Source organism: Planococcus citri, chromosome 3 (assembly GCF_950023065.1).
Source record: "Planococcus citri chromosome 3, ihPlaCitr1.1, whole genome shotgun sequence".
NCBI lineage: Eukaryota > Metazoa > Arthropoda > Insecta > Hemiptera > Pseudococcidae > Planococcus > Planococcus citri.
In genome coordinates this window covers 69,323,926-69,345,974 of record NC_088679.1, presented here as the reverse complement: position 1 = coordinate 69,345,974, position 22,049 = coordinate 69,323,926, and the positions used below count along the sequence as shown (strand labels likewise).

At 35.2% G+C, this 22,049-nt stretch overlaps 2 protein-coding genes and 1 long non-coding RNA gene across 3 annotated transcripts in view; 1 reads left to right on the top strand and 2 right to left on the bottom strand.

Moving 5' to 3' along the window:
- Window positions 1–15,429, bottom strand: part of LOC135838583 (fatty acyl-CoA reductase wat-like) — a 107,575-nt gene extending 92,146 nt beyond the window's left edge. Inside the window, exon 1 of the mRNA XM_065354267.1 lies at window positions 15,094–15,429. The gene's annotated coding sequence lies outside the window, so the exon portion shown is untranslated. The remainder of the gene's footprint in view (window positions 1–15,093) is intronic.
- Window positions 1–22,049, top strand: part of LOC135838591 (NADH-cytochrome b5 reductase-like) — a 280,351-nt gene that overhangs the window by 140,651 nt on the left and 117,651 nt on the right. The gene's annotated exons all lie outside the window — the stretch shown is intronic.
- LOC135838573 (uncharacterized) lies at window positions 1,653–4,965 on the bottom strand. The gene is made up of 2 exons (XR_010557435.1): window positions 2,133–4,965; window positions 1,653–1,973 (listed from the first exon to the last, which is right to left on the bottom strand). It is a non-coding gene; the product is annotated as an uncharacterized LOC135838573 (long non-coding RNA).

Here is a 22,049-nt window from a genome sequence, read left to right as displayed (position 1 = left end):
TCAAACGGTTACCGCCTCGCCTCATCATCTCCATTGGTAATCTTGATGCGTTCGATAATTTCGACAGCGAAGAATTCAAAGAACTATTTCGCAGATTAATCAAGATTTGCCGCGACCGCGGAGTGCGTGAAATTTATGCTGTGCCAATTATTCAACACGCGGAGCAAGATGAAACTGTATACGCTTCGGTCATGTCAGTGTTTGAGGTGAACTACAGCACCATGCTCGGCGGACGCTACGCATTGATCGACCCTTATCCGTGGTTCGTGAACTACACCCCGACAGTAGGTGAACGACCTCCCATGTACACGATACAGGAACATGAGGAGTTCGCGGTATGGATACGGCACACGTTCATTCCGCCGACCAACGATGCCAGCGAGGCAATACGTCAACGGTATCGAGAACCCGAAAATCTTCTTCGCAACCCGACGGCAGAATCGCAGTCCGAAAATGAATCTTCGTCGACGACTGACAACCGCCAGCTGACGCATGGCCCAGCTTCGACGTCGCGCGACGCTCAGCCGCACCAGGCCGTCAACGATTTGACTGAAGACGATGCCCAACCTGGCCCATCGACGAAAGCCGCACACACCGAGAGTTGGGTAAACCTTACCGCCGGCCAAGACTCCGAAAACCATACCAACGACGACGTTTCAACGGCCGAAGAAAAAATTGACGAAAGCGAAGGTTTTTCGGGCGTTCGAGCGAACGAACAGGAAGCACGGCCACCAACGCCTCAACCGGATAACAACGACGATGCCGATAACGATTCTGTCGATTCCAAACTCCATATTGACGAGGACATGAAATCGCTATCTACCACGGTCTCAGAGCTGAGCGACGATGAAAATCAGCAAGCTGAAAATACTGGAAAAACCGACGGCGATGCGACAACCGCTCCAAATCTAACCACGGACGAAGAAATGCTCGAATAAGGTTCGTTTGTACAATTTATCAATTTCAAACTAACAGCATGATATTGACGTACGTCATTGTTATTGCTTACGTTTGCATGGTACTATGAAGCTCATGCTGGAAAAATGTAGACCAGAAACAAAATTGAAAAAGAGGAATTGTCCCATCTCTATTCAAAATCAATACTCGTACGAGTAATTTTGCATCGATCTTTTGGTAATAAATGTTGGAACTTTGGCAACTAAGGATTTTTTATCGATGCAACATGTTTTCTTAATTACTCAAAATTTTTCTCGTGTAGTTTGAAAGTGATAAATTTCGTTACCTTCGTTTGAATACTACCCAATCTTTGACATAATGGAGTATCCATTAAAATTACCGACTATGACTTTTTTGTAAATATTTACCACCGAATCGTGACATAAGTTTAAAAAAGCGTATTTGTTTAAGTTTTTTACAATGTTATGTAGTTGTTTGAGTTAAATTTAAGCCAAATTTTTGATATATTTTTTTTTTTTTTTATCGAGGTTAAATTTTGGAATTTAAATTTTACATTTCTGCACGAATAGTGCCATCTGCGATCTTTATGATCAATAACCTCGAAGTGCTTTTCTATTTTATTTCATACCAGTTTGTACTAAATAGTATTATTTTACTTTATCCTTTCTTACCAATTGTTGAATTTTTTTGCAGTTTTTCCGTTACATAACTGTAATTCGTTTATCTCGAGGATGTTGTTTTAATTTTTATTGTTTTTTCCTTAATAATTTTTTTTTTTTTTTTTGTATTTAACGAACGTTACTTTACTGTATAAGTCTGAAGAAGTAAGACTGAGTATCGTAATAATTTACAAAACTATTTTGGGTATTTATTCTTTATTTTATCAATAAACAATAATCAGTATTTACAATGCATGTTGTAACCTATACATCGAATAAAAGTACAAACTTATTCTATAATTTGCACATTTTTTCTTCCTAAACGTTGCACTTAATCGTAAGAATGAATACGAACGTAAATACAAACCGGCTCGGAGGCGTTAATGACCCATAAACCTGAAACATAAAAATAGAAACAATTGTGTTAGTATACAAGGTGTATAATTACGAGCCTAGTTTAAATCCAAATTTAATATTTTTTTTTTATTTTTTTTTTGATTATTATTCACAGTAGTTACATCGAAATAATAGCAATAGTTGGTAACCGGTTCTCACCTGTTTTGGACATGTTGACTTGGACATCGAACTCGCAGCTACGTACGTAGCTCTTATTCGCTTCATCGTTCAGAGCTCAGGCGGCTTATCTTCAATCGATCCATATTCTCACCTTTTTGGACGGATATCTGAAACAAAAAAGGATCGTATTATTGCTAACTGGCAACTTTTTCGATGTCGTGTATCCTAGGCTAGAGCTAGGTAGTTACGTGTATTTGTTGAGTACATTGTATTTCGAGTGATCGATCTCTGGTGGCTCAGTGGGTCACGTACGCGCCTGCTTCAACACCTAGGGTGCGCTGTGGTTCCAAATTTGAGAATTTTCTTCTTTCTTCTCTGCTCACCAATTTCTCATCCGAGAAACTCATGGGGGGCAGCAGGGTCCGTACGGACAGTGTTATCATTAAGTCATGTCTATGTCTCACACCGTGATTTCCTCTGCTGGGAACTTAGCTCGCTGAGTCATAGCTGAGTAAACCTCGGAGGGCATATGTTAGACGGATATGCCTTAATGGTAACACGTATGTGTATAAACAGGTAATTTAACCCTTCCAGCACCGTTCGGTGATGTGGTTGGTAACAATGAGTGGTCAAGGTGTCAAATGAGCCTTCCAGCTTCTTTGGCAACTGGACCAACTTGTAGTTCGTTTTCGTGAAGCAAGCGAGTTGCCAAGTTAATATGTCCTTAATTCTTTAGAGCTCCGGCCCTAGGTTTAAAGTGTTTTTGTATATTTTATAATTTAGTAATAATTTAGTAGTGTTAACGTAATTTGTAATTCCCCCCGAATAATCGTTGTGTTGAACCCTTTGAAGTGCTCCGAGTCGGTTTTAAGTTGTCTTTATTGACAAATACATTCGTTTACACGAACTTTGCGTATGATATTGTATTGTGTTCGGTAGTGTACTAAAAGCCCTAGCCGAGGTAAGTAATTAGTTTTATTACGATTACACCAGTGCATTCTCCGTATCCGATTACCTGCTTATTCGAGTAGGTAATTAGTCAGTAGGTATCAAATATACGAACGTATATTTAGTAGGTACCTACGACACAATATTATTTTATCAACGAATATAACGCGGCCTAACATCGAGTACTATCAGGCCTATGGGGTGACGCGTCGAGCGTATGCACAGCAACGAAGTTATAGAGGGGTCTTGAGATTGCTGTTTATACAAAACGTTATGAGTTTGCCTGTATGCGGCTATATATATATATAGATATGCAAACGGTACCTCTACGTCACCTTTTATATACTCACGCGTTCTCTTCGTCACCGAAATCGGTGACGGAGGCGTTTTGCCGGTGACGAAGACGTTGCCCTGTGTATAACAAGTCCAAACGGTTTGTTTTCCCCTGAAACGTAAAAGGGCAAAAGTTTGTCCGGTGACGAAAAGGTCATGTATACACCTACTGTATACAGATTTTAAAAATTTTGTTCCATCAACACCGACATACCCTCGACGTCACCGTATATAAACAGTACCTTTTGGTCACCGCTTTTTAAATGCTTCCAGTTGTGTTATATTTTCGTATTCGTAGCCAGCGCAGTTGCAATCTATTAGGCAAGGCAGCAGGTGACAATTTGGTATAGTCAATATCTTTTTAAATACACAAGGTCACGGAAAAGATCAGTTTATAATCGGAGGCAAATTGGTACCATTCTCGTAAATTTTTTTTGTATAAGCTTAAAGCATGTAAATCAAGTGGGGAAAAGAGTATAAGCACTATTACAACTGTGCTGGTTACGAATATGAAGTAAATACACCTCCGGAGGCATTTAAAAGCCTGGTGACCAAAAGGTACTGTTTATGTACGGTGACGTCGAGGATACTTAGGTCCATATATATAGATTTCCCCAATACATTACGCAGCCCATGATATTTCACTGACTTTTTGCGGACCGACTTGTGTTGGCACTAGCAGGGGCGCGCTTGAATTTTTCCACGTGTTCTCACAGCAGCTTACTGCTGGGCCATGAGAAGAAGGTATATACTCCACCAGGTTGGAAAAAGACTTACATTTGGGCTTGTAATTCGATTTTCGATTTTTGAGGAGAGCTCCCCACTCAAGTGTATGTTTTTTAGATATTCCCCAGACTTTTTCCGCCACCAAAAAAATGTTTTCATTGACTTTCAGAGAGGTGAGGAACTCGATTCGCTCGTGTATGTAACGCCAAGTTGATAAAATCGGATAATGCAGGTCTTTAGTGATGTTTTGCCTTATGTACACACTGCGTTGGCTTGTTTTTGAATGTCTGTAGCGGTCGAAAACAGAATAGACTTTTTGCAGCCCGGTACTGGGCTGCAAAAAGTCCTGATGGGCCGCAAAAAGTCTGAGGTTTATCTAGTATGGGCTGCGTAATACCACTTTTCATGTGTATATATATACATATTCTAGGGGGCAATCTCGTAACCTTTTTCTAGATTAACCAGCAAACTCATAACGTTTTGGCAAACTCGTAACCTTTTTAGGACGTGACTTTGCGATGAGGTGCTATATGAATCTACAAGGTGTGGGGAGTCTACTGGCAAAGTTTGAGCAGGGACGTGAGATTGCTGTTTATACAATTTCTCATTTGACTCAATTTTCAAATGAGTGCATAGCCTAATTATTATCTACGAGGACATGAGAAAAAGGTGCTTATTGCCAAGAACCATTTTATTCATTTTGCAAGTTCTGTTTGGTGATTCTGGTGGTTGAAGGTCTCCTCTTTCACATGGCGTGGTCAAAAATCGTCTAAAATGAATTTTTGACTGCTCAATTTCAATTTAAAGTTGATTATACAGGTCCGCATTTTCGTGTTTTTCAACATTAACATTGATTTTACGAGGAAAGTATGGATCCTATGAAAAAAATGCTATGAAGGAAATTGTAGAGCATAAAATTTCCTTTCTGCTCAGAGCTGGTTATTTTTTTGTAGGATGCTTTGTTCAAAATGTATTTGCGAAAAACATGGATGCATAGGACTTGAAAAAAAAAGCTTTCCTGAAAAATTGATGTTTCGGCAATGAGCAACTTTTCCACAGGGCCCCCAAAAATCAAGTTAACGAATATAACGCGGCCTAACATCGAGTACTATCAGGCCTATGGGGTGACGCGTCGAGCGTATGCACAACAACGAAGTTACAGAGGGGTCTTGAGATTGCTGTTTATACAAAACGTTACGAGTTTGCCTGTATGCGGCTATATATAAATAAATATATATGTAAACTTATCTCGTTTTGCGCCATATGTCTTATCGTGATCAGCACACTCCAAAACGTCAAGAAAATCCACCCCCACCCAAATCCTCAACCATCATGACAAATACAATACCTTACTTTTCCGTTTCACGGCAAAGTCGGTAATTGTTGATAAATAGGGTATACCGTATTTGTATCAAAATGCTGATCATTTGACCCAAAAATACAACGTATGCCCCAGGAAACAAGTACGAACACTCAAAATATTCAAAATCTGCTTCGTATTATTCAAAATTTTGACTCTTTGTTCCTCTTTTCCACACTTAGTGATATGTTACGTATTTCTAGTCTGTGGGGAAAATGATTGATGGAAATCGAAGTGAGCATCCTCAAAAATCTAGAATTCAACACTCACATTGTATTTTTCAATGCTTTTCAACTTTATATCCCTTTTTTCCCACCCTGATGGGGACTTATTTTCAGTCTGTGGGGCAAGATGGTCTTTGAAATTGAAATCAGCCTCCTCAAAAACGTCGAACTCTGCACTCATATTGTATTTTTCCACATTTTGGACTCGTAGGCCTTTTTTCGGGTTGGTTTAGTGGGGCCGTCTGAGGGGTATTATTATATTTAAGCAGAAGAGAATTTTTTTCACCTTTTTTGTTCTTTCTTGTTGAAAAACACTTTTTTTGAAAAAGAAAGTCAGCGAAGGTGAAGCATGTTAGAAAATGAGTTTATTAAATTAAAAATTACTCAAAAGTCAAAAGTAGTGTACAATAAAACATACCTAACATGTTCTCATGCAAAAGTTCTCGACTTGAAACGATTTATTTTTCAAAATATGAATCACAAAAACAGGTCAATTTTTAAAATAATACAGGGGTCGGCATAAGTTAGTATTCCGATTTGCACAAACGAAAATTTTTTCAAATGAAAATGAATTTTTTTTCTGTAGTGACATAGCGGGGGCCAAAATTATTATTACCAAAGTGTTGGTGGGACTTCCACGAACACAACGCACTACCTACAAGACCTTCTATCTACTCATTACACACAACAGGGTGTTAAAAAGAACGCATCAGTTTTCGTATACGAATACTAACTTATGCCGACCCCTGTATAAAAATTCAGATATTTTGAGAAACGCGATGTTCAAAACTGTTTGAAGCAAAAAATTGATCGAGTTTTTAAACAAAAAAAAAAAAAAAAACGTTCGAACTCGTTTTTTTTTACATTTTTCAGTCAGTTTTTGTATTTTTATTTTTAAAAATGATAAAACTAAAAAATTTCCAATTTCTAAATTTTGAACAAGAAACTTTTTTTTTCTAAAAAAAGGGGGTTTTCAGACTTTGAAAAAATATCAAAATCAAAAAAAAATTTCACAGCGACATGAAATCATTTTTTTTGAAAAAAAAAATTCTGAAAGATTTTGTGTATAAACACTTCTTTTGAAATTTTTTCAAAAAAAACACTCTGCTCAATCGGTGTTGAACTGAAAGATTGAAGTAGACACTGTTTTAAACGTTTTGTATGTCTTGAATGATTATTAATTGCATTAAGGAGTAATGCAAGTACGAGACGAATTCGTGGCTTTTTGTTGGTTAAAACTACACCGAAAGACATTTCTAAGGCTTAATTACTAGGATCTGTTTCGAAATACCAGCCTCAGAGAAGAGATGCTATATTTAATCATGCACAAATGCATCGGATTCGGATAAGTACGTTTTCTGCTTTTGAAATTTTAGATCCAATTTAGATACGTAGGTGTTAGATGGTATAGGTTCATCTCTTTGGATGGTTTTCGTGTTTGACAAGCTTGTACATACTCGTATGTACGTGAATCATTAATAGCCCTTGTTGGTATTACTTATTTTGAGGTCAGTCTTCATGTACCCTTTTAAGGTTTCAGTGGGGAGCTGTCTTCAAAGAGATTATTGAAATACATAGTTTAGGTACCTATCATCGTTTTAAATGCATTTTTAAAGAGTTTGAAAATTTCATAAACCAGTGTGGAGAATAAATTAGTTTACAGAGGACAGATGGCTTGATGTGTTACTTAGTACCTAATTATTTTTCCATTTCTGCAAAATAAAGAATTATGCATTTTATAAAATGTCTGATTTTGAATTTATGCTCTTCTTTCTCTCTTTTTTGTCTAAAATATTTTAAAAATATTAACGATGGAAAACTTATGCAACGCAAATTTTGCAAAGCAAAAGATATTTTGACCTTTTGCCAAAAATCAAATTCTATTTTATTCCCATAAAAAATAGTTTTTGGGTGGTTGTTGGAAATCTATCGTATTTCAAAAATTGTATGAATATTAATAATTTTACTCGAGTATCCATATTTTGAAAAATTAAAGATATAAAATTTGATTTCTCGTTTAAAATCTCTCTTAAAATGAGCAGAAAAAAATTGCAGACCCGGATCAAGATTATATTTATGTACGTTAGGAAGTTTTAAGATTTAATGTGAGCCAATTTTGATTCTATATACATATTTTTTTGTAGCTATTTGCTTATTTTTGGTTTCATGATAAATTACCCAAAGTCGTCGAGAGTCAAAATAAACCCCCCAAAAAATTCATCTGCCCCCTTCCTTCTCCCTTAGATAAATTATCAACTCATTGATAAATTCCTTATTTAATTTTTTTAACAAAAAATATAAGAATTGACTTCTCAAATGACAGTTACAAATTACCCCTCTGATCCCTTTCTATAGGGCAGTGAAATGCTTGGAACGATGTTTTTGACCGTTCATCTGCTTTTATTTTTCTGGGAAATGTTTGAATATTTTTGATAACTTATTGAATTAAACGAATTTTCTTTTTTTTATTCTTTATAGTAAATATATTTTTCAGAATGAACGTTTTGTAATTTTTTTTAACGTGATGAACTGATGATTGATTTCTTCGATTTTGCTTTTTTTTTACTTGCATCTGAAAGTTGAACTTTTTGCCAATCATGGTGCATAATACATACTTACTTAATCACAAAAAAGTGAGGAAAAGAAATGAAAGCATGAAATCGCGTGTACCTCCAGACAGGGATCCCCCTTACCTTTTACTAGGGTGAGGAATCTCGAATGACTTTTCAGATGACTTCAGTTTACCAACAAAAATTCTGTGTAAAAACTAAAAAGACAGGTAATTTTGTACCTAATTGCTTAAAGTTTTCAAAATCGATCGAATTTCACTCTTCCTCATCCCCCTTTCAAAATTCAGAAACATGATATAGCCTCGGGATAATTCTCGAGAAAAGTGAAATATTTCTAAATTAAGTTGAAATTATTCCACTTTATCTATATGTATGTATTTTTATATTGGTACATTCGTCAGATTACTTATCTGGTATTTCAAACGGTTTTCTTATTACCCGAGTAATTATTTTCTTGCCTCGTAATGTACATAGGTACTTGTCCTCGAAATGAAAGTTCAAAATAGAAAGAGGGATATAAAAAATATTGAGAAACGAAATTTCTCAATTTGAATTTTTAAATTATGCAATGAAAAGTGTAATTACCTATAGGTAGTGGATTAGCGAATTAAAAAAAAAAAAAAATACAACGGAATTTAAAAATTATAAATTGAAAACCAAAACTGGTACAATGCTGCCAGTCACGAAAGATCGTAAAAGTTACGCGCTCAAATTACAATATAATATTCAAAAGCCATAAAACAAAAATTAAACACGATCATAACATGACTTGAAACTTATGTAAGCCTCATTATTATGTTAAATCATAAAAATACCTGCCTACATATGGGCTATGTATGACTTATGGAATATAGATCTTTAAAATTAACGTAGGTAGGTAAATTAAGATAGGTGAAAAATTTTCATGAAATTCAAACTCAGAAGTGGGTAATTCTCAAAAAAAGGTCAATTTTGATGTGCATAATTTTGAAAAATAAAAATCATTTTTTTGGAAAATTTCATGTGGGAATCATTTGTATAGGTGTCCCAGATCCCTGTTCTAGTGTTGGCCTCAATTCAATCCCCCCTACTGTGGACCCCGGCCCCCCTAAAACAGCGATAATTAGGATTCGACCCTCATCGATGTGTAATATGCCGATTGATATGTTTTCGAGGTCGTAGAGTTCGAATCTGCAGTTATTTTTTATGTAGAGGTGGAGGGTGAGGCGTGGGGAGGGGGAAAATGTCAAATTTTGCTTATATTATCGTGTAATATGTCGATTTATGTTTTTCAGGCCGCAAAGTTCGAATCTGGACTTATTTTTTTGGTAGGGGTGGAGGTGAGGTGTGGGGAGGGAGAAAATGTCAAATCTTGCTTGTATTACCGTGTAATATGTCGACTAGCGCGATAAAAGTACAGCTGTCTGAAATTTGGCCAAGTCGAAGGACAAATGGGCGCTGGACAAGCCGAAGGACAATCTCAACGTTTTTTCGTTTCTAGCCTTACCTACTGGACATTATTCGATTTTTAACACGTAATAAATGTGTACTTATCATGTAGAATAACTTCCCTTTCTCAATTATCGTTTTTGGCGGGTTCATCGGGGTAAATAAAAAGGCAAGCCGAAGGACACCGATTTTGCGAAATATCATATTTTCAGAGACAAGTACGATCAGAACGAGCCATTGCGTAGATTTTGAAAATAACATTGCGGGGTAACATTTTCATGAGGACAGTGAACCAGTGCAGCTACTCGCCAGAAAAAAATGTTGGATTGGGAAGCTACCAAAAATAATTGAAAATTGCTCTAAAATTTGTGCAAAAAGTGTGTGACAGTTTTCAAATGTGAAATGTGAGCTTCCTATAGACTTATTCCAATTGCAATTTGCACAATAATGAACCTTCGTGTTCTATGATAATGAGAATGTGTCAATTTTTCCCCAAAAAAATGAAGTTCATGACACTTTATAACATTCATTTTCAAAAACATGGCGTGTGACAGCCAAGTCGAAGGACATTTGGGGTATAAAATCGAATGTACACCAATGAAAGGAGGGGCTAAAAATCTCAATACCATATGTGAAATGTGTGGGGGATGATCCTTGAATGGACCAAAAAAAAAAAAAATGAAAAATTTCATGCGAAAACCTTTGAGAAATTTGCCATGTACACGATTTTTACCTTTTTTTTGAGAAGTACCCAAGTACGAAACCTAATTTTGAAAAATATCAACTCTTAAAACCTCAGTTTTTTTATTCATGGTTGCACGTGATTTTTTCGTGAACTACCTTGTGGATATTCAAGCTCTAAAAATAGATGCTTAGGTGGCCAAGAGGTTCCCTTGCGAGCCATCTTGAGAATATGAATAGAGAATAGAAACAAATTTAAAATCAGATTAATCGAACTGGGACTTGATTCAAATTTTCGTCAAATAAAAACCAAATTATGTACTTTGAAACACACGTGGTCTCGATGAGTTTATTTCACCCAAAACATAATTCAACTCACGCGATCCTACGATGATTAATCGCGAGTAATTTTTATTTCGCGGTAATAAATTTTCATAGCGGTTATACGGTAGGTAATTAAAACAGCAGCGATAATTACCAAGCTGTCAATAAAAATTAACATTACTGCTTATAATCCGATCGAAAATACAAGTAGAAAAAAAATTAGCACGATTCGGCAACTGGTTTTCATACCGTGTGTGTATAAATTGCAGCAATGTATAATATAATACGCTGTCTCATCGGCGAACCGGATTATCTCTTTGAGCTATATGATTCATCAAACTTCCACCATGTAGTACTTCTACATAGATTTTCGCACAGATGATTTTCGCTGGTCATTAACCGCATATTTACTCTTGATTGTTGTTTACATCAAAATGAAACTGAACTGTAATGATACATACGAGTAATTACATCGATGGATGCCCTATCCCTGGTACAAATAAATGCTGTACCTAGAGGTGGCAATGGCAGAAGCCCATTGATTCTTTCAAAACATTATAAGTAAAAACAATACGAATTTTATAAGCGTCGTAAAATTTCCATTTTACGTCAAACTGCTATACACAGTACAGTAGAAGCATCGCTATACCATTACGAAGTATATAGACCTATAAAGAAATTCCCAGCAGATTTCGTTGTACAGGAATTCCATTTATTTTACCGCCAATTTTATACGTATTTTCGGAGGAAATAAAACCCGATAGGAGGATATGAGAAATTTATAATATTTTGATAACTTAAGTAAGCAAAGAGACCTTCGATGGAAAATGCGGAACCATTTTTCAAACCACTTGTGATTTTTGAGAATGAAAATTTATTCCAGTTGACAGTTTTAGTGCACACAGCGAATTATTTTACTAGGTGTTTGAATCTTTCTCAATGTAAATCCTTGAAACACTATTAACATTGTATCTGCAATATTCCCACACTTAAAATGCAGACGAGAGAATAGATCAACTTGTATAGAGAGGGAAGGGAGGGTGGTGTTTGGTGGTTTTGATGTAACGAATGTGTACAATATTTTTCTTAAGTGAGTAAGAGTTACGAATGGTTTCAAATTCAAGATTATACCAAAGAATAGGTCTTTGGATTATACTTAATGGTCTTATTTTGTGGATATTTCAAGTCCTGTGCTGCCAAATGTATGAACGATTCGTATTTGTACTTGTACGGTCAAATTTGATAAAAAATGAAGAATATAGGTATAGGTATATTTTTTTGAAGAAAGTAGGTATGGATTTTTTTACTTTTTTTAAATGTGTTTTTCAATTTTTTTGATGATGAACAGTTTCGAGGAATTTTTTCTTCAAAGGGTACGTTTTTTTAATTTTTTTTTTCATTTATCGGTTCAATTATTTTTCCATCATTTGAAATTCAAAGGCCATAGTTGAGAGGGTATGTTCAAAATTAATGAAATGAAGCGAATATTTTCGTTTTTAAAATTTTTCGTCAGTATGTAATGTCACAGTAAAATTTAGGTCAACATGGTTTTGAGTTTGTTCTAATCGAAAAATAATAATAAAAATTGAGTAAAGGGGCAAATTATCATTCGAAAAGTAAGTAATCAAATCCTTTCAAAAATGATTCTTCCAAATTGTTTGGAATGTTTACATTTGTTCGTAAAGTGTTTTGAGATTTTAGGGTTGGATGGGGGGGGGGGGAGGGGGGAATGATGAAAGATCGTATTTTGTCAGAGGTTGAGTACAGGGAGTCCAATTGATCACAAAAAATTCGTCGAATGATTAGCAAGGGAGTAGAGAAGAGAGGGGAGGGGGACTTTGTTGTTCCAATGATGTAAAAAATTTCATAGAAATGGTCGATGAAATCATTTCGGAGACCCTTTGAAATACCTTGGTAGAATAAAACGTTACAATTGCTCGAATTTTCTTCTCCCCTCCTCTCCTCTCCTCTCCTCTCCACGTCCTATTTTTCAGTTGAAAGGGTTGAAATGGAATAATTATTCCCATTATTGGTTTGTTCAATTTTACCGAAAAAAAAGACATTTAATGAAAATGTTTGCAATTTCCCTAAGAAATTACTTTTTTTAATAAAAAAAATGAATAAATTTTTAGACATGAATTTCAGCTTTTGAAATTTTGGTTTGTTTCGATCCTTATCAGCTGAATTGTCTAAAGGAAAACATAATTATTTTTTTTGCGCACTTGTTCGTACGCATCCTCATTTTCTTTGATTTTACTCATGATGGAAAATGAGAAAAATTTGGAAATTTTAAATCAGTTTCATTTTTTTTCCACAAAGTATTTGTATTTAGCCTTTTTTAATTAGGACAAGTGATCTCACAAAATATATATTTGGGCAAAACACGAATTGATAGTAATTATATGACACGAAAATTACATAAAATGATGCAATTTTTCAAGAAATTGAACAAAAAGTTGAATACAAGTACTTAGTCATGTTATATTTAAATTACCAAGAATTGCGCAATTTTTTGGAGTAATTTTTTTCTATAATTTGTATCGTAAGCATTACCTATTTTATTTTAGTTTCATTCATTCCAGAATTTTCTTTGGAAAAATATGCTTCATGATTTCCCTAAGTTTCGGAGAGGAGATGAGATGAGATAATGGTAGAGGGGGGGGGGGTTGGTTTTTGAAGAGAAATTCCTTGAAAATAATATACAGGTCTTCAGAAAATATTTTTTGAAATATTTATAAAAGTTGGAAATTTTTACCAAGCTAAAATTTTGTTCCATTTTTTTCACTAACGTAAGTGAAAGTGAAATACTTCACTTTTTTCTATGATTTTGTGATTATCGAAGTTGAGATGTTCAGTTTCTAAATAGGTAGGTAGCTAGGTACCTATTTGGTTGTTTTTTTTTGTTTTTTGTTTAGATTTCTTACCACCGTATTTTTTCAGTAGAAAGCAAAAGAAACTGGCGATTTTAGCTTCTTAAATTAAATTTTTTTTTTCAATTTTATTCATATTTTTATTAGAACAATTCCTTTTTTAATTTTCTAAAATTAGCCCATTTTAGGAAAATTTGATTTTTTTCAAGATTTTTTTTGTATATTTTTAAGATTTTAATTTGAAAACAAACCTGAAAACTTGATCATGATTTTTCACGTGTTCTATCGGGGGGGGGGGGGGATTGAGGAGTGCAAAAATGACATTTTTTTTTTTTTTGAATAACTGAGTCAACTCTGAGTGAAACTTTGGTTTCTTCTTCTTTTCCAAATTCATAATGGAAAGCTCCGAGTTGACTTCCAGTTGAAAATCTCAAAATTTAATACACTTTCTCTAATACAATTCCTCGTCCAAAATTCATGTAAGAACAAAAAAATGATATATAATTATTCTGGAATTGAATTTTACCCATTTCATCCTAATAAATTCAAACGAAACGACGAGCAAACCTGATCATCTGTACACAATCTTCGTCTGCATTACCCTGACCAGGGATGAAAAGCCTTAAAATGAAACTTCAGCTTTTGGCTTTTAGCTTGAAATTTCAAAATTGAAACTTTTGGCTTTAGCTTTCAGCTATCTCGATTTTTAAGACTTGCTTTAGCCAAACTTTCGGCTTCCAATGGCTTTCCCTTATATTTTCAATTTAACAGCTTTCAGCTATATTTCATTAAGCTTTTAGCTTTAAACTTTTGGCTTTAAGCTTTTGACTTTGAACTTTTAGCTGATACGCCGTCAATTTACAAAAAAAAAGGGAATTAAAAATTAGATCAGGTACATTGATTTTATAATTAGTGATAGTGGAGAATATTCATTGCTAGAATTATTTTCCAAAATTGAATGAAATTTTTTTCATTTTTTTGTTTCTTCTGAATTTAGAGAATTCAATTCTGCAAAAAAGCCTTTGAAAAAAGCCAAAAGAATGAAACTTTTGGCTAGCTTTTGGCTTGGAAAAAATGAAACTTGCAAACTTTCAGCTTTTGGCTAAGTGTGAAAATCTGCTCGGCTTTCAGCTTTCGGCTTTAAGCTTTCAGCTAGCTTTTCATCCCTGACCCTGACCTATCCAATACTAAAATACGTACCCAAATAAAAATATCTATAACGTAAACATGGTGTCCTACCAGCGTGAAAAACGTGAAAATATCGTGATTTTTGTGCAGTAAGCATAAAAGCATGAAAATGCTATAAGGTTAGGTCATTTTTTTCAATTTTAATTTAAAAACATGAATTTAAAAAAAAATAACGATGAAGTGTATCGAAATAAAAAATTGTTTTTTTTTCACTCAAAAAGTCAACTATAACTCGTAAGTATACTTTGAGAATTTATAGTACGAGATTGCCATCATCTCTGAATTTTTTCCAAGCTGCAGGACACCACGATGAATAAAATTGTCAAATGTAAAATCTCAAATACATACATTTGCGATGAATTAGCGCAGCTTCTCGTAAATAAAGGAAACGGTATCAGTGAAAAATTCCACCTTCAAGAGGAAGAAAACTGCAACTGGAAAATTTCGCTAAAACTCAAACGAATCAACTCGCACGTTGAAACCAATTTGAGAAACTCGTGTTCGCGGCAGCAAACTGTAAAATGAACCAAATATACGTAGACGTAGTAAGTACGAAGACGATGGAAAAAACCCGGACAACGATCGCAACGATCTTGCCGTATGATCGATAGAACGGAATGTATGAGCGCGCCGAATTAATAACCAGTTGCGTCTAATAGACAACTGATAAATAAAACCGTTTGGGAGTCGGATGGCTGGAGGTTTGCTGAATTTCCCGATCCCCCAGTCGCGAGTCATCGTCGTGTCGGTCTTGGTCAAACCAGAACCAGACCCACTCATGAAGCTCCTTTCTTGGGAGGTGAGGTCGGTATTTGAGACTATAGGTAGAGAGAGGTACTCGTAGTAGTACTCGTGCTTTGTCTGTTTTTTACTATAACGATGACGATGACGTGTCCGAGCAGGTCATCTTTCTCACATGGCGATTGATGCATGGTTGAAGAAGCACGTTCATTCACATTGAAATTGAGCCTGATGTGTTTACGTATTCTGCGGACATTGTGGTATATTTGCCAGCAGCGTATGGGTATGATGATGAGAATAGGATTTGGATGTATGACTTGCATGTGTAATTCTAATTTTAGTATTTCTCCCATTTATTCGGCTGGTTGTATTGTGAGGGAATCTTTTGGGATTAGATATTGTTTGGGTCTATCGATCGGCGTTGTATTATGCTTACATAGGTGATAGGTAGGGTACCTATCAAACATTCAAAACAGTGTCGTAAATAAGAGAATTAGAAACGTGTCAGGTGTGGATGGTGGAGTTTTCTTTCAGATTTTTAGCTTAACTTGAAGCCAGAGCTGAGATGATCTGATCCTCTTTAGCTACTCGATCGTAAATCGTACGAATCATGTATGTACAATTGTGCATGTCAATGTGCCTAATTCAATCGACTCATCACACTGGAAAATTTAATCGAGCTTATCATTATTGTGGTTGCTTAATCATCATCGAGTAGGTAATTCAGTCGAGCAATTTAGGTAATTAACATTGAATTAGGCAAAAAAATGCGGACAAGCTGAACTTTGGTGTAGAGGTCAATTTTTATGTTCTCCTGAACAAAGATCTGAGGTATGTAAGGATCATTTCCCATCATTGGGGGTTTTGGCCCATAATTTGAGGATATTGGTTGTCGACTTCTTCCCAATCGAAAACGTGATCAACCTGCTGCTGAATTTTTCGGTGGTTACAACGGAAATGGGTTTCTAACCTCAAATAGATAATGCATCCAAACTATCGAGCTTTCAAAATTGCACTCATTATTACACCTCAAGTGCACTTTTTGGATCATTTTTACCTATGTTTCTAACTACAAACAAAATACTTGAATTCGCCATCAAGCAAGCCAGGAAAATATAAAACCATAGATTCTGGGACGAAACTAAGCGTTCTTTTGGTGGTAAGAGAGGGGTGGGGGGGGGGGTCAACCAAAAATTTCCCGACATATCATATAAGAAAAAAATACAAATTTTGACGAATAAAGTATAGGTAGTAGTTTATTCAACTAGGAGCAAAAGACGTGATTGTTGCTGAATTTCGAGCTTTATTGCCCGAGAAAGGCGAGGAAAATGATTCAAAATCGTCGAAAATCACTTTTTTCTCCCGAGTTGGATAAAACATTTTTCGTTATGAGGGAAAAAAGTGTCAGTAATTTTACTTTCAAAGAATCGTAAGTGGGAGCGAAATGCGAAATTAGCACTTTTTCTCCCTTATATCGAAAAAATGAGTTTTTGAAAATAAAAAGTGGAATAAAAGATGATGAGAAGACAGTTTTTCCAATTGATATAATAGTGATATTCTTAGCCTATTAGGACTTGATTTTTTTTTTTTTTTTTTAGAAATTTCAGTTTTGAAAAGGAAAAGGAAAACTGTTCAAACGAAGTGAGGGCAAAATCTCACGAAATTTCATGTTTCGAGAAGCCAAAAAAACATTCATTTTCTATGCGAAGAGTCTATTTTTTGATTCAAACATTTTTTGAGTTTGAATAATAGATTTTCGAAAGTTTGATTTTGAAAAAGAAAAATTAACAAGGATGAGCGAAGTGAGGGCTCAAGTTTCCGAAAAATTTTAATTCAGGTACCTATACTTACCTGTAAATTATTATTTTCTTACGAAAAGGAAATTTCTTTACATTTGACATTTTTAAAAGTACCTACCTAGAACAGATAATTTTCCAGATCAAAAATTCAGAAAAAAAATTTTTAAAGGTGCGAATCGAGTTTTAAAAAAGTTGGCAAATGAGTCTCTTATGAAGTTTGAAAATTTTCTGACCTTTTCAAACTTAACAACCGTGGGGGAGAGAGGAAGCAGAGGGGGTGTCCACCCCCACCCCCCCCCCCCCACCCCCCACCCCCGCTAGTAGTTTCGTCTCTGCCTGCATCATATGCATAAGTAGGCTCAGTAGATCTCGTTTTCTAAAATTGGAATTTGCATAATAAGACGTGATGTAATTTTGTTGTTGTGCAAACTTACCAGAGCCCCCTCTCCTCCTCCCAAGAAACATTTCAATCGCTTTGAAGTACGTAAGCGTTGCGACCTATCAAAATGAGAATATTTTACTTTAAAAATTGGAAATTGTTTTCGTGTATTTTTGGGATTGCGATCGTAATAAAGTACATCTACATAATTATGTACTCTCTCTCGATTTATAATTTCAAAAATGAGGATTTTTCGATGAATTTTCGGAATTTTTAACAAAACAAAATATCCTTATTATTACGAGCTGGCAAAAAACCAAAACGAATGAAACGAATCAGTAATTATTAAAAAAATTGCACAATTTTAAAATTAAGCAGAAAATCTTGGATCAAAGTGCTTCAATAGGTCGAAAAAGTACGTTGTACGTATTACAATGGCAAAAATCTACGAAAGTGATTCCCAATTTTCAAGCTGAAAAATGTTTATTTCGAGATTTCGAGGCCAACGTGGAAATCATTGCCATTTTTGAGTTACTTTGGGGATAAATTTCAATCCATTTTAATAGGTCACAAAAATTGTTTTTTGAAAATAATCTCTATTTTTGAACTCAGCGAAAGGATCTCTCAAAATAATTTTCGTAACGCTGAACAATTTTTTTCAAAACATGAAAATTTTCAAGATTTTCAAAATTCTAACGTTTGTTGAAGGGGGGGGGGGGGGGTTATATAATCAGCTTGAAAATTTGATATTTTTTCTATTAGTGTTCAGGTTGTTTGGCCTTAATGTTTTGCCAGGTCTATCAAATTTTAAAAAAAAACTAGGTTAAAGTATAGATTAGCAACAAAAGAGAGCGTATAGCAACTGTTTGTTTAGTTGATTTAAAAACTCAAAAAACTGCCTAATTTGTCAACAAAATTGATTCCTGAAAAAAAACCATCGTTTTCAAGCATCTCGAAATCAAATTTTCAAAAACTTTCGCCCTAGTTTCGCTCTGGTCAATTTTGTTTCTTGTTGTAAAATTTTAAAAACCACATTTGGACCCCCAAAAATCCTCTCAAAAAATGCAAATTTTTATAAGTTACTTATTATGAATATGACATCAAACGTCGGAATTGGTGTTTTTACCCTTTATCAGTCGGCAAGTTTCCAGTCGAGCCTCTCCCCTCCCCTCCCCCTCTTAAAAAATCTCTATATAATTTAGCCACTATAGAAATGAGGCTACATTACTCGTATATTTGTCTCAGCTCTCGATGACCCTATTCCAAAGTAAAATAATATGTGAGATGCCCCTGTTCCTAGATTTGAGAAATTGTCATGGATTATTGTTGGTATCTGCAAAAAAAATTGTTGAATCGTAATTCCACCCTCCCTCCCACTTACCTACTTCCCATCCTCCTGGGCCAGTTATAGCTAGAAAAATGCGTTTTTTTTACGAGAAAAAATATTTTTGAGCCGGACAAAAGAGAATCGATAAAGAACATCAATGTACACCACCAGCCAAAATTTCAGAAGCTGAAATTCATTTTTCGATTTTTTGCGAATTTTTAAAAATTCAAATTTGTCCTAAAAATGAAAAAAAAAATCAAAATTTGACTAAATTGACCTAAAGAGCTGAAATTTTGTTTGCAGCCTATTTTTGGCCTCCCAGGTTGATCGGTGATAGTTTCGAGGAACAATCTGGAGCCTCCAGTGGATTTTTGGATTTTTTGTTATTCGAAAAAATACTAGGTAGGTAGGTACCTACCTACTTAACCTACCTACTTAGTATCTATACTACCCAAGATAAGGCGAAAACGAAATTCAGTGCCTGCAAATTCAGTTTTACCATTTTTGTGACATCATTCGATCGACTTTAGGCGAATATTTTCAAAGTGCTTTTGTGCCGGTTCAAATCCAAAATTGTCTCAAGAAAATGAAAAAAATCAAAATCTTCTGGAGATTCTAGAACTTTTCAAAACTACATATCACCAATCTATGGGAGGGGGTAGGGGGTCGAAATTCGGCTAATAACAGTATGATAGTGTTTTCATTTTTTGTATGCATGAATAATCCCTTGGGAAAATTTTGTATTTGATATGTCACAAAATAATTCTGAAAATATGTGCCTAAATTCATCGAATGAGTCTGATTTTCATTTTCATCCTACTTGGGTAGCATGGGTGGATTACCCCCCCCCCACCCCTCTCTACCAAAAAAGTCGTCTTCGGATTATGTACGTTAGGTAGGTACTCGAAAATTCAAGAGAAAGGTACTGTACTCACGCGTATCTATTTGATCGTGGAAAACGCGTTGTTAAAAAAGAAACAAACAGAATATTTCTCAACTCTCTCTGAAATTAAACAAATTTGATATCGAATAAATTTTCCGATTTTATCGCAGTACTATACGGTGAGAAGTAATTTTGAATGCAGTTGTTTGTAACACTAGTGCATTATTTACTTCAAATTAGGTAGACGATGACGTAAGTGCGTAAAGTGTATTATTGCATTATGCAGGTGGGAAATTCGAAGGATAGTTCGATTCCAGTCGTATAGGTCTAGCTGCCTAACTATCCGTCTATCTATACAAGTAGATATGTAATTACGTACCCCGGATGTACTCGTACTCGTAGTTAGCCTGTGGATTTGTCGAGCTTGGAAATTTTCCCTCACTTATTAATTATTGGTTTACCCAGTCTCACTATTACCACTCAAATGACGTTCCTTAATTACTCTGCGAGTCTGCGGTTTTACTGCGTTATTATCCATTATTGGTATACCTACGTATGATTCAGTTTTTGAGAGCGAGAAACTAGAGTACCTATACTCATCAGTGAAGCTGTCATCTCGTGTGTGATACTGATTACAAATGTGACGTAATTTTGTGTTGTCATATTTAATGCCTGGGCTACCAAGTAGATGTAGTCGTTAAGGGATATGGTAACGATTGTTTTAATCTTGTTGGTTTTTTCTCGGAAGTGGTACTTACTAATGTGATTACCTAAACCTAAACCAATTAAATTTAGGCAGGTATGTATTGTGGTGTTTTTTTTTTCAAGTTTAAAAATTTCAATGACGATGGGACGGGTTTACATGTATGAATTTGTGTTTCGAGGGCACTGGAATATTGCGCGTATTTCTTTGTACCTAAAATTTGTTAGAGAATGGAGAAGGATTAGAGTTTGCGGTCAGCTATCTATGGTTAGTTACCTGTACCTGTACCTCTAAACCTATACTGTTTTTGTAGACGAGATATCGATGACCCTGGATGACTCAGAATTTAATTATTAAACCTTCCGTTTTACGTACATTGGACGATTATAATGTGTAATTTTAAAGCTATACGACTGCCAGTGCTCGCTATCTTGCTTATTGGTTCAGGTTCACAGTACGAGTATTGTCCTCCTTAATCTGTAGGTATAATTTTCTATTGCACAAGTTATCGCGAGGTACCTTTACCGAGATCTCATTTTGCATATTTTCTGTATTAAAAATAGGTTGAATCGAGATCGATGTGATCCAATTTATGGTGACCCTCCTCCTCATTCAATGGTGTACTCGTATGAAGTGATTGCATCCCCTCCCAATACCCTGGGACAACTTTTTTTCTTAAAGGGGACATCCTGAGGAACATTTTAAGGCAATTAACTCGTCAAAAAAAAAGTTGGCTTCTGACAGGTCAGTAGAAGTTGCTGATTTTGCTTTCTAAAATTCCAACATAGGACTCGAAAAATTCGTACGATCGTACGAATTTTTTTGAACTGGACAAAGCTAGTTTGAAAGAGCAGAGAAAAACTTATCACCAGCCAAAATTTCGAGTGCTAAAGTTGATTTTTCGGTTTTTGGTGAAATTTTGAAAGTCAAATTAAACCAAAAAATGAGGTAAAAATCAAAATTTTACCAAATGGACCTAGAAAGCTGAAATTTGGGACGTTACTTATTTTCGATATACTAAATGTATTGGAAACGGTTTCAAACCGTTTTTAGCAGTTTTTCAGCCTCCAGCAAATTCTTGAAACTTGAAATTTCCACAAAATTTCACCAAATGAAGTTAAAAATTTGACATTTACGCTGCAGTCGACTTGCTAACGTGTTGAAATTGGAGTGCAGAGTAAATTTTGGATTTCCGGCTGCGGAATTTCGTAAAATTTAGAAAATTCGGTGATTCAAAAATCTGCTGGAGGGTTCAGTAATTTCCATAAAGTCACTGGAGGCTCCAAAACGACTTGAAATTTCCCTGCAGTCGACTTCATAGCGTATTGAAATCAGTTTTCAGAATGAATTTTGGCTTTCCAGCTGCATTTGATGAAATGTTGTGGAAATTTCAAGTTTCAAAAATCTACTGGAGGCTCCAAGAATTTTCAAAAAGTCGAAGAGGCTCCAAAACCGACTAAAGGGAAAATCCT